Genomic DNA, 13290 nt, shown 5'->3' on the forward strand with positions numbered 1-13290 from the left:
CCGAAACGCAACCCACCCATTTCCCCTACATTTACCCCTTCACCTAACACTACGGGCAATTTAGCATGGCCAATTCACCTGACCTGCACATCTTTGGACTGTGGGAGGAAACCGGAGCACCCGGAGGAAACCCACGCAGACATGGGGAGAATGTGCAAACTCCATACAGTCAGTTGCCTGAGGCGGGAATTGAACCCGGGTCTCTGGCGCTGTGAGGCAGCAGTGCTCATCACTGTTCCACCGTGCCGCCCACCAAGCATACTCTAGAATGGAATAGCCACCTACTCCTAATTTGTATGTTCACATTGTAAGGTGCAACAAAGGCATAGTCAAGTATATGTATGCTATAGAAGAAATATTGAGTGGCTAAAAACAAAAAAAAATTTTGAAAAGGGAGATGGCAGAATGTCGAAGGGTTCAGGCACTCCAGCTGATGACATCACTTTCAATGAAGAAATAAACTCCTGAACAAGAGAACTGCATTAATCAGCGTCTTTTGGGCTTATGCCTGAAACATTGATTCTGCTGCTCCTTGGATGCTGCTTGACCTGCTGTGTTTTTCCAGCACCCCACACTCTCTACTGTGATCGCCAGCATCTGCAGTCCTCACACTCTCCCAACTGCATCAATCATGTTGAGAAACTTTTGTGCTGTCAACAGCTGCAAGGACACGAATGATGACAGCTGCGGTGCTCACATATTGTGCAATGCTGTGATCCATGTAAAAAAAGTCAGTCCTTTAAGTCAGCACCATGTACTTGTGCAGGTGGATGTCAAATATACTATGGCACCATTAATATCTGGATAGTTATCCCCAATTTGTGAGAGAGATTATCTGGTTTGTAATTGTTACGTATGGGACCTTGCAGCACACAATTTGGCTGTCATATTTCCCATGTTAGAACAGTGCTGGCAATTTACAAATACTTCATTGTTTGTAAATGCTTGGGACAGGCTGCATTTATGAAAGCATTATAAATTAATGCCAGAAACAAATTGGTCATTTGCTTCATGGTTGTTCACATGTTGGCACAGTTTGCCTCTTTTGTTTTCAATGGGAGCACCACCACAAACCAAACAACATAGAAAGTGGCTGATTGAAAAGTTTTGATAATATTCAAACAAAGTAAACTTTTAAAATGTTTTAACAGATTAAACCAAGACATTGGAATGTTAAGCATTTAAGATGGCATGGTGCATTTATTTAATTCATAGCTGAGCCATACAGAAGTAACTGATCCCCAATCTTTGAATAAGCTGATACATGCTAAAGTAGTTGTCTGGGTGATTAGATTCAGCTCACCTGCGATACAAAGAGAAAACTTATCACTGATTTACCGCCTTGGTACTGTTTAATGACCTAGTTTTTATTTTCCTTCCCTTCAACTGAATTGCATACTTGGAATCTGCCAGTGCTGTGACAAATTGCAATAGCAGAATTATTGAGATCCCTGAGCCATATGAAGTGAGATGAATCAATACACTACTATAAGATTACTGTTGCAGTAATTAGTCCTGATCTCATGCCACAGATGTTGTTTGATTTGTATTTGCCCTGCTGCTGAAGTTCCATTTGGGCAGATTTTCCCCCACATCCCCCTCCACGTTGCCAGTGGATGAAAACTGCATCGCCAGATCTAGTGATATAGGGGGCTGTAAATTTTATTCAATAGTTTTGAGCAAATTGAGCAATGATTATTGGCCTCAATGGTTGTTCCCTTGCCTTTGAAGAAGGTTGTTTTTTTTTTGAAAAGCTGATTTGGCAAAGTAGTTATGGCTGCAGAATTTGTATCCCACCATGGCAGCTGGGGAATTTGAATTTGGTTAATGGAGTAAAAGTTAAGTCATTGGTAATCACTTGCTAACGAGTATGATTGTCCATGTCACGATCATAGATTCAGTGGGTCCTTGCAAAACTGCACCCTATCCGAGAGCCTCATTTCTGATCATGCACTTAGCAGGTATGTCCAGGCTCGCTGACATTCCATTCCCTTTTCTTCTTTCCTCTTGTTGACAGGATATCTCAAAGAATTGTCTCTTCATACACGAGGTTCCTGCAAGTATGGTCCTTCTGAGTGAGGGTCTCCCAAAATTTGACATCTATGTTGCATTTCTTGAAGAAAGTATTCAGTGAGTCTTTGAAACCCTTCCTTTGTACTCCTTTTGTTCAAGTGACTTCCTTGAACTGGGTGCAGATGATTTGCTTTAGTAGACGGAACAATGGCATCCCATGCATGTTTCCGGCCCTACTGATTTGGTTTTGGATGATTATGGCCTCCGTGCAGTTGCTGTTGGCTCCTTCATGGTTATTGATGTCTGAACGCTTGTCCTCTTTACTGACTCAAGGAATCTGTCTCAAACAGCATTGACAATACTTTTTGTGGGCCTTCAGGTAGCTATTATGCGATGTTAAGTTTTGGAGCCAAGAATGGACAACCATGGAGTTTATCTGTGTTTTCCTTGAGGATATGCCTTCCTTGTCCAGGCTGACCTGTGTATGACTTTGGACCCAATGTAACTGACTTATAATTTCATCCACATGTTGGCATGATGAGCTACTTGGTGTCAGAAGCATTGAAATGAGCTATAAGATTGCATTTGGATGTGCCACCTGACAGATCAGAGTATGCCAAATTCTTTCAACTCACAAAAGAAAAAAATTCCTTGCAACTTAAGTTGTTTAATGTTGAAGAAAACGTTCAAAGTATTGCATTATTCAGTCTCTGTTCTCAAGTTGTCTTACGACTGGAAAGTTTTTGTTTTTGCCAAACAGCAGGTTTTGAGTGTATCTTTGCCAATGTGGTATTAGGTTAGAAAGGTGTACAATCTTATGTGGCTTGCAGGTGGAAGGGAGGTGGTGTGTGGTTGTGATGAGAATTTAGCAGCTCTTCACTTCGTGTACTAATCAATGAAATGCACTCCAGGTGTTAGGCTGCTAGTGTAGAATTTAGACCCAGGCTTTGAAGTAATTCATTACACTGTCATTTTTGTGAAATACCTACAGGTGTTGAAAAGGAATCATGGTTTAAATTCAGGAGGTTTTATTTCCATTTAAGTATTAACATTTTACTAAGAAGTGCTGTCATGAACAACTTAGGTACAGCTATTATATGTAATAAATTTGATAAGGAAGCTTATTGATGCAATTTAAATCTTTTGTCACTTTATTCAATTAAACAACCTTCTGAAACATGTTTGAGGTTTAAGAGATTTGCTCAATTTTAAAACTTGGAAATTATAAAATGGTGAGTGTTCTAAAGTAATTTTAATTTATTTAATGGACCTGTTAGCTACTGGTCATAGACTTGAGCAAATTGCACTCTACATGTCAGGAAGGGTATCAGCAAATGGGATAACCTCATCTCCTCCCTAATCCAGCTGGATTCCATTCTCCCATTCTATATCTTGTCCATTTGAATGCTTGCAAACTTAAGACCCTATTTCTAGTGCTTCCTCATTCTAGAACTGTATTTCATGCTCTCAGTTCTTGACATCTTCCTCTTGAATAATTTTATTCTGGCTGTGCTGCCAAATTTACTATTTGTTAGCAGAGATGGAACTCGCCATCAAAATAATGCTCAAAATATTAATGAGATATGGTATTACAATCACTTTTCATGTGCTCCCAGGGATTATAGGTTTGTTTGTGAATACTACTTTGCATTATACTGTTGATTTTGTAAATGCTAAGTAGCATTGTGAGAGATCTGTACTGTGTAATGACACCATAACACATCTGTAGCATTTGATAAATGCCTTTTTCCCACTCAACCATTTATGCTGATAAGGTTAGTAAATGCCAATTTTCAACTAAAAAGCTCAATTTCTAAAATAATTTTTTTTACCTCTTCCCCACTGTCCCACACCACTCTGTATTTAGTTTCAAATGCTGGAACTGCTTGAGGACCTGTTTTAACTTTGTCCTTAACAGCTGGCAGCATTTTTAAAAAACCTAAAGAACTGTGGATGCTGGAAATCAGAAGAAATTCTGAAGATGGTCACTAGACCCAAAACATGAAATGTTTTCTCTCCACTGATGCCGCTAGACCTGTTTGAGTTTTTCCAATAATTTCTATCTTTGGCCGGATTTTCATATATATTTTCGTGTAATAAACATCATTTCAGCCCAGTTCCCGCTCTTGCGGTCAGTAGCATTAATAGCCATACTAATGGCTGTAGCCACAGTGCACTCCAAAAAAAAACCAACTCAGTGACTAACCCTTAGCTATCATGGGCAAATGCATAGCACCTGCCAGGAAAGTACATAATACTCTTAAGAATTTGCAATCTACAAAATCAAGCACCAAGCAATCTCCCTGAGGTAACAGTGGCTGAAGGACCTGAACTTAAGGGAATTTATATTTGCCAGGATTTGGTGTTGGAGAGACTGTTAGGTCTGAAGGTTGATAAGTCTCCGGGACCTGATGGCCTGCATCCCAGGGTACTGAAGGAGGTGGCTCGGGAAATCGTGGATGCGCTGGTGATTATTTTCCAGAGTTCAATAGAATCGGGGTCGGTTCCTGAGGATTGGAGGGCGGCTAATGTTGTGCCACTTTTTAAGAAGGGTGGGCGGGAGAAAGCAGGAAATTATAGACCAGTTAGTCTGACCTCAGTGGTGGGAAAGATGCTGGAGTCTATTATAAAGGATGAAATTACGGCACATCTGGATAATAGTGACAGGATAGGACAGAGTCAGCATGGATTTATGGAGGGGAAATCATGCTTGACTAATCTTCTTGAATTTTTTGAGGATGTAACTCGGAAGATGGACGAGGGAGATCCAGTGGATGTAGTGTACCTGGACTTTCAGAAAGCTTTTGATAAAGTCCCACACAAGAGGTTAGTGAGTAAAATTAGGGCGCACGGTATTGGGGGCAAAGTACTAGATTGGATAGAGAATTGGTTGGCTAATAGGAAACAAAGGGTAGTGATTAACGGCTCCATTTCGGAATGGCAGGCAGTGACCAGTGGGGTACCGCAGGGATCCGTGCTGGGACTGCAGCTTTTTATATATATGTTAATGATATAGAAGATGGTATCAGCAATAACATTAGCAAATTTGCTGATGATACAAAGCTGGGTGGTAGGGTGAAATGTGATGAGGATGTTAGGAGATTACAGGGTGACCTGGACAAGTTAGGTGAGTGGGCAGATGCATGGCAGATGCAGTTTAATGTGGATAAATGTCTGGTTATCCACTTTGGTGGCAAGAACAGGAAGGCAGATTACTACCTCAATGGTATCAAATTAGGTAAAGGGGCTGTTCAGAGAGATCTGGGTGTTCTTGTCCACCAGTCAATGAAGGCAAGCATGCAGGTACAGCAGGTCGTGAAGAAGGTTAATAGCATGCTGGCCTTCATAACAAGAGGAATTGAGTATAGAAGCAAAGAGGTGCTTCTGCAGCTGTACAGGGCCCTTGTGAGACCACACCTGGAGTACTGTGTACAGTTCTGGTCTCCAAATTTGAGGAAAGACATTCTGGCTATTGAGGGAGTGCAGCGTAGGTTCACGAGGTCAATTCCTGGAATGGCAGGATTGCCTTACACGGAAAGACTGAAGCGACTGGGCTTGTATACCCTTGAGTTTAGAAGACTGAGAGGGGATCTGATTGAAACGTATAGGATTATGAAAGGATTGGACACTCTGGCAGGAGAAAACATATTTCTGCTGATGGGGGCGTGCCGAACCAGAGGACACAACTTAAAAATACGGGGTAGACCATTTAGGACAGAGATGAGGAGAAACTACTTCACCCAGAGAGTGGTGGCTGTGTGGAATGCTCTGCCCCAGAGGGCAGTGGAGGCCCAGTCTCTGGATTCATTTAAGAAAGAATTGGATAGAGCTCTTAAAGATAGTGGAGTCAAGGGTTATAGAGATAAGGCTGGAACAGGATACTGATTGGGAATGATCAGCCATGATCATATTGAATGGCGATGCAGGCTCGAAGGGCTGAATGGCCTACTCCTGCATCTATTGTCTATTGTCTAGTGTCTATTTGCACAATAACACCTGTAAAACAAAATATTGCAAATAAGCTAAAACACAACTCAAAATAGAAACAAATAACCCCTCAGGGCATGCTGTTGAAAGATATCAGCTTTGTATTTAACATTAGTAATTACGCCCAGGAAAATAGATGTATAAAGACCCCTCTGTAGGAATAAAGCAAGAATGTTGATGGGTAAAGTTCGTGGAGACTGTGCTTCGTTTCCCAACGATCAATGCAACAGTCTTCTTTTAAGTATTAGAAATAAATCTTTTTTTTAGATATAAATAGAGATTTGAAATTTCTTGATTCATTCACAAGTTATATGGAAAATCATTTTATGACATTAGCCCAATTTTAATTCTGCTGAATCAAAATATAACATGGAAACCAACGTTTGGTATTTAGATAAACTAAAATGAATCCTCAGTTCATCTGTATCCTTGTCTGGATATGCTTATTTCTATGCATGTTTTGTCTTTGGCATTGTCATGATTAAAGTCATCTCGTCATTAAAGAATAACTATTGCCTTGGGGAGAGGCCAAGCAACCCTTCATGTTTAAATAGGTAGTGAGATTAAGGAAATCTTAATCGTGCAAAATTATGTTTGGCAGTTGAATTTTGCGCTTTTTGTGTAAACCTACTGAAGCTTTCACAGTGCCTTTAAATTCACTTCTACCCTCTCAGTATCTCCATTGGTTTCTTCAAGTTAACTGTTTTCTTTATGGGTGTTTAAGCGTTCTATTGCGTTGTCAATTAATATACAAAACAGTAAAATTATCAGAATCTCAATTCTGCCGGAGTAAAGGTGGAGTTTAAAATGTTTCTCGATAGGTTAACACAAATTGAAATTCAATTGTAAGATAATCATCCTAGCACATTTAGTAGCGACTTGGCCCAGTTATGAAAAGTTAGATTTGAGCTATATGCAAGATGAAAAGAGGATTATGACTTTAGACTTAGGTCAGTTATGTTGAATGGCTAAATAAATCTCTAAAATCACAGACTTGCATTATTTCTGCATTTAAATGTAGATTTGGTTAATCTAGTACTTATGAAAGGTGATGCGAAATTTAAATAGTTATTAATTTTATCATATTCCCCATGCACTGCAGAATGACTTCGGAAATATATTTCTTGCTTGTAGTAATGTTCTAGGGTTAATTTTTAAACCATTGAAAGGAATTGGCATGTTTTATGTTTAGACACCTGAAATTATTGTATAGTTTATTCTCAGTAAGGTTGAAGGAGGGGAATATTGGATATGATTGATACACTAATTTCAAGTCTTGTTAGCTAGCCTTTTGCATACTTGCAAGCTTAAGGCTGATACCCCTAATTTGTAGCTTGATTTACTTCGTCTTACCTCCAACTCTGTTTTTAATCCTTTTGTGGTGATGTATTGTTCATCTGCTTTGTAATCTGAAAGAAATAAGTTGGAAACCAGTAATTAAGCTTGTGTACTATCCTAACACATTTGGTACAACGTTGCAGTAATGTTTATCAAACCAAGTGGAAATGATCCTGCAGATAAAAGCCAAAAGCAAATATTATAACAGTAAAAATACTCAAGGGAAACAGCTCTATTTATTGTAGTTGCAGTGATTAGATTTATTGGGTACATTAGTCCTTGATCTGTTTGTCTGAATTAACAAAGATTGACTATTCATAGCATAGCAATAGTGGTAATAACTTCAATCCAGTTTCCATCTTGATTGGTAGACAAAACTAATTTTCATTTAGAGATACATGATTGATTAGGGGGCACCTGCTCTGGTGTATTAAAAGTAAATGATACCTGACTAACTTGATTAATACAATTAATAAGAATTCAAAGTAGAACTGATGTTCTGTACATGTGGATGTTTAAAAGATATTTCACCATGTATTATTACTTTATTGAGTTGTATGTGCTGCTGAAAAGGTCAGTGTTTGTTGTCTGTCCCTAACTGCCCTTGAATTGAGTGGCTTGCTTGGCCATTTCAGAGTGTTTTTGAGACAACCAGAGTGCTATGGATCTGGAATCAGTTGAGGCCAGATCGGGTAAAGAGGGAGACTTCCTTCCATAGAGGTGGCTGTGCAGGACATTGGTTAGGCCACTGTTGGAATAGTGCAATTCTGGTCACCTTCCTATCTGAAAAAGAATTCAGAAAAGATTTACAAGGATGTTGCCAGGGTTGGAGGATTTGTGCTATAGGGAGAGGCTGAACAGGCTGGGGCTATTTTCCCTGGAGCGTCAGAGACTGAGGGGTGACATTTGTAGAGGTTTACAAAATTGAGGGGCAAACATAGGGCAAATAGGCAACGTCTATTTACCCTATTTGGGGTCGGGGAGTCCAGAACTAGAGGGCAAAGGTTTAGGGTGAGGGGAAAGATATGAGAGACCTAAGGGGCAGCTTTTTTCACGCAGACGGTGGTATGTGTATGGAATGAGCTGCCAGAGGGTGTGGTGGAGGCTGGTACAATTGCAACATTTAAGAGGCATTTGGATGGGTATAGGAATAGGAAGGGTTTGGAGGGATATGGGCCGGGTGCTGGCAGGTGGGATTGGTTGGGTTGGGATATCTGGTCTGCATGGATGGGTTGGACCAAAGGGTCTGTTTCCATGCTGTACATCTGACTCTAGTGGATTAGATGGGTTTTTATGACTTATGACTACTGATAATACTTCAGAGGAAGCCATTACTGAGTCTGCCTTTTAAATTTCATATTTATAATTTCATTTAAATTTCATGAATGATGTCATTTGTCTAGTGAGCCCAGAACATGAGCCTTAGCATCTATTGGGACTGTGTTAATTTAAGGACTTGGATGGAGAGGAATTGAAGTGTGTACAAGGAAATTTTCTGATTCAGTATGTAAATGTACCTACTAAAGAAGGAACAATACTTGACCTACTCTTGGGAAATAAGGCAGGGCAGGTGACTGAGATGTCAGTAGGGCAGCACTTTGGGGCCAGGGATCATAATTCTATTAGTTTCAAAATAGTGAATGGAAAAGGATAAACCAGATCTAAAAGTTAAATTTCTAAGTTGGAGGAAAGCCAATTTTGATAGTGTTGGGCAAGGATGTTCAAAAGTTGATTGGGGGCAGGTATTCACAGGTAAAGGGATGGCTGGAAAGTGAGAAGCCAACAAAAATGAGATAGTAAGAATCCAGAGATGGTGTGTTCCTGTTAGGGCAAGGCTGGTGTGTTTAAGGAATGCTGGATGACTAGAAAAATTGAGGTCTTGGTTAAGAAAAAGAAAGGAAGTAAACGTCAGGTATGGTTAGCAGGGGGTCATGTGAATCCCTAAAATAGAGGTATACTTAAACGGGAAATTAGGAGGTTGAAAAGGGGACATGAGATAGCTTTGGTAAATAAGGTTAAGGAGAATCCAAAGGGTAAGGACTAAAGGGTAAGTCGGGAGAGAATAGGGCCCCATGAAGATTAGCAAGGCCTCCCATGTGTGGATCAGCAGAAGATGAGGGAGATATTAAATGAGTGTTTTGAATCAGTGCTTACTGTGGAGAAGGATATGGAAGATACAGAATGTGGGGAAAGAGATAATGACATCTTGAAAAATGTCCATATTACAGAGAAGAGGGTGCTGGATGTTTTAAAATGCATACAGGTGGATAAATCCCCAGGACCTGATCAGGTGTGCCCTCAAGCTATGTGGGAAGCTCGGGAAGTGATTGCTGGGCCCCTAACACATTTGTATCATCGATAGCCACAGGTGAGGTGTCAGAAGCTGGCGGTTGGCTATTGTGGTACTAATTAAGAAAGGGGGTAAGGAAAAACCAGGTAATCATAGACTGGTGTGCCTGATATCAGTGGTGGGCAAATTGTTGGAGGGAATTGTGAGGGAAAGGGTTTACTTGTATTTGGAAAGGTGAGAACTGATTAGGAATAGTCAACATGGCTTTGTGGGTGGGAAATCATGTATCACTAACTTAATTAATTTTTTTTGTATAAGTGACAAAGTAGATTAATGAAGACAGAGTGGTGGACATGATCTAAATGGACTTCAGCAAGACATTCGATAAGGTACTGTGTGGTAGACAGGTTAGCAAGGTTAGATTGCATGGAATACAGGGAGAGATAAGTAAATGGATACAAAGTTGGCTTGGAGATAAGAGTCAGTCTGATGTGGTTGTTTGGACTGGAGGCCTGTGACCAGTGGTGTGCTGCAAGGATTGATCCTGGGTCCACTGCTTTTTGTCATTTATATAAATTAACTGGCTCGGTGGGGACGGGGGAGGATGGGACTTTGTCTGGTAGAACATTTTAATCAAGGATACTCCTGCCATTAGTCTCAGGTTTGGTCTCTCAAATTAAAGCTTAACTGATCTTTTCTTTTAACCCAACATGTCCCAAAGTCCATCAGTCGTTTCCAGCTCCTATTCAAAATTGATAAATAAAATTAATTTAAAAATCAGTGTTTATTATCAGAAGGGAAAGAACTTATGCCAAAATAATAGCCTCGTCAAGAGCTAATTGAAATATGTTTGTTCTTCAGCTGTAAATGCAAGAATAGTCTTGCAATGAGAGATTTATAAGATTTAAGTTATCTAAGTACATTTTAAGCTCCTACAATTTAAAATATTACAATTTGCGTTGTACTTGATGCATTGAAGTTTGAAATAGGTTGACACAAGGTTGGAGAAGTAAACTCTGCTGAGTTATCAATTTATCATGTTTCTAAAATCTAATTTTATATTTATTGGTTATGTTAACAGCCCTGAATTTAAGTTATGCATGTTCCACTTTGGAACAGGGAGGGCCAAACTGCACGTGTAACATTGTCCTGAATCTTTTTCATTATTTTGCCATACAACTGGCTCATTCAGAAATTAGATTTAAGAATCCTGCCTGGAAATGAAGGTGCTGGCAGAATTATTCATGTCAACAGGCACTACTTTAGATGTTGATTATGTTGACACACTTGCATTATACAGTACTTTTCATGCCCACTGGGTATTTCAAGTTGCAAAGCATTTTGAGGTATTTTAGGAGGCTGTTCTTTTGTAACATAGGAAGCACTGCAGCCAATACCCCCATAGTGTGATCCCAGAAGCAGCAATATCATAGATATTGAAGGATAAACGTCGGCCAGGACACTCAACGTTCTCTCTCCACTTGTCACTAAATTCAGTTAGAGATTTTTTCCACCCACCTGAGCAGGCAGATGCTGCTTCAGTTGAATCTTAAGCAAAGGACAGCCCTCTCCAATGGCTGAGCACTCTCTCAGTGTCACACTAGAGTATCTGCTTTGACTTTATATTCAACTCCCTGAAGTGGATTTGAAATCAGAGCTCTGTAACGGAGAGGTATGGATATTACCAACTGAGCCTTAGCTGATGCTATCTATGAAAAGATAATTGGCTCGAAGGTAGGCGACAGAGGGTGGTGGTGGAAGATTGGTCACAGGCCTCCAGTCTGAAAAATAATGGTGTGCCACATGGATCAGTGCTGGGTCTACTGCTTTTCGGCATTTATATGAATGATTTGGATGTGAGCACAGGAGGTATGGTTATTAAGTTTGCAGATGATACCAAAATAGGTGGTGTAGTGCACAATGAAAAAGGTTACCTCTGAGTACAATGGGACCTTGATAAGATGGGCCAATGGGCTGAGGAGTGGCAGATGGAGTTTAATTTGGATCAGTGTGAGGTGTTTCATTTTGGTAAGGCAAATCAGGGTGGGACTTGTACACAATAATAGGGTGTCATACAAAGAGACCTAGGGGTGCAGGTGCACAGTTCCTTGAAAGTAGAGCCATAAGTAGACAGTAGTGACCAAAGGTGTTTGGCACGTTTGCCTTGATTGGTCAGAGTATTGAGTACAGGAGTTAAGAGGTCATGTTGTGGCTGTCCAGGGCTTTGGTGAGGCCACTTTTAGAATACTGTTTGCAATTCTGGTCTCCCTTCTATAAGAAGAATGTTGTGCAACTTGACAAGTTGCAGAAAAGATTTACAAAGATGTTGCTGGGACTGGAACGTTTGAGTTACAGCTAGGGGGTGAATAGCCTGGGGGTATTTTCCCTAAAGTGTTGGAGACTTAGGGGTGACCTTTAGAGGTTTATAAAATCATGAGTGACATGGATAGGGTGTACAGTCTTTTCCTAAGGTGGAGTTATCTAAAACTAAAGAGCATGGGTTTTGAGATGAGTGGGGAAAGATTTAAAAATGACCCAATGGGTAACTTTTTCAAGCAAGGGTGGTGTGTGTTTGGAATGAACTATCAAGGAAGTCATGGAGGCTAGTACAATTCCAAAATTTAAAAGACATCTTGGGTGGGTATATGAATAAGGAGGGTTTCGAGGGCCAATTGCTGCCAGATGGGACTAGACCTAATTGGGATGCCTGGTCAGTGTGCATGTGTTGGACTGAAGGGTCTGTGTGCTGTATGACCTTATAATGCAGTCAGAGTCATAGAGACGAATGTTTGGGAGCTTAGAAAAAGTTCGTTATTTCATTTCTATCCTTTTGACTCTTGTAGATTTTTTCAGTATCGTCGTTTAATAGAATGAGCCTGCATGTTCTGGAGTTTAAATTAATGAGGTTATCTGTTTGAAATATCTAACATTCTTGGTGGGTTTGAAGCTAAGAGCTTGTTTTCCTTGCCTGGAATGCCTCGAACTAAGATAACCGATTGACTGACTGTTTAGGGTGGAAATGAAAAGTACCTTCAAGTTTCATCCATTGGTGGAATTCTGTAGCCCAGAAGGATGTGGATATTCAATGAGTGAGTACATTCAGAGCTCTGATTTGCTAGAGACTTGGAGAGTTTTTTTCTTATTCACTTATGGAACCTGGACTTCGCTGGCTGGCCAACACTTTTTTTTTAAATTGCCTGTTCCTAGTTATCCTTGAGAAGGTGATAGTGAGCTTCCTTCCTGAACCACTGCAATCCATCTGCTGTAGGTTGACCAATAATTTGGGAGGGAGAATTCCAGGATATTGACCCAGCAATGAAGGAATAGTCGTATTTTCACGTCAAGATTGTGAGCGGCTTGGAGGGGAACTTGCAGGTTGTGGTGTTCCCATGTATCTGCTGCCCTTGACCTTTTAGATGGAAGTGGTTGTGGGTTTGGAATGTTCTGTTTAAGGATCTTTAGTGAATCCTTGCAGTGCACACTACTGCTACTGATGGTCAGTGGTACAGAGTAGATGCTTGTGGATGTGGTGCAATCAAATGGGCTGTTTTGTCTTTTGTGTCAAGCTTCTTGAATATTGTTAGAGTTGCACCCATCCAAGCAAGCGTTGGGTATTCCATAACATTCCTATCTTGTGCCTTGCAGAGTCAGGAAGTGAGTTA

General features: G+C 40.3%; 1 protein-coding gene across 5 annotated transcripts in view; it reads left to right on the forward strand.

Annotated features, from left to right (window-relative positions):
- The window catches only part of LOC140463506 (ubiquitin thioesterase ZRANB1), a 63993-nt gene that overhangs the window by 31869 nt on the left and 18834 nt on the right, over nucleotides 1–13290 (forward strand). The window lies entirely within an intron of this gene.

The sequence above is a fragment of the Chiloscyllium punctatum genome, chromosome 38, assembly GCF_047496795.1.
Source record: "Chiloscyllium punctatum isolate Juve2018m chromosome 38, sChiPun1.3, whole genome shotgun sequence".
In the NCBI taxonomy this organism is placed as follows: Eukaryota; Metazoa; Chordata; class Chondrichthyes; order Orectolobiformes; family Hemiscylliidae; genus Chiloscyllium; species Chiloscyllium punctatum.